Here is a 511-nt window from a genome sequence, read left to right as displayed (position 1 = left end):
AGCTCCCCTCACCGTGTAGTTGGTGGCCTCGCTGGTGCCGACGATGCAGCTCATGTTGATCCACAGCTTGTAGTTGGTGCCAGCCACCACCTGGGAGGGCGCAAGGGGCGGCGAGGGTGGGGCCAGGCAGCTGTTTGCATTCGCAGCCGGCCGATGGGGCGGGCGATCGGGGCGGGGGAGGGAGGCCAGGCGGCGGCGCAGGAAGCACAAGGCGTGCCGCGCACAAGGGCGTGCCGCGCACCTGGGAGCAGCCGGCGGCGGAGTAGGTGATGTCCTCGGCGGGGCAGGGCGAGGCGCCCCCCAGCATGGCGGTGATGTTGGCACCGTACTGGGTGGTGAAGTCGTCGAGCACGGCGGACAGCAGGGTGGAGGAGACGTTGCCGGAGATGGCGGTCCAGCCGCCAGCCACGTCCGAGGCGCCGCAGCTGGCGGGCGGGCCGTCGTCGTGGTCGGGGCTTTCGTCGGTGAAGCTACCAATGTTGAATTCGGACGCGGTGCCCAGCGTCGCGCA

The sequence above is a fragment of the Chlorella variabilis genome (assembly GCF_000147415.1).
Source record: "Chlorella variabilis unplaced genomic scaffold CHLNCscaffold_13, whole genome shotgun sequence".
Classification (NCBI taxonomy): Eukaryota; Viridiplantae; Chlorophyta; class Trebouxiophyceae; order Chlorellales; family Chlorellaceae; genus Chlorella; species Chlorella variabilis.
Note: the sequence above shows the minus strand (reverse complement) of the source record.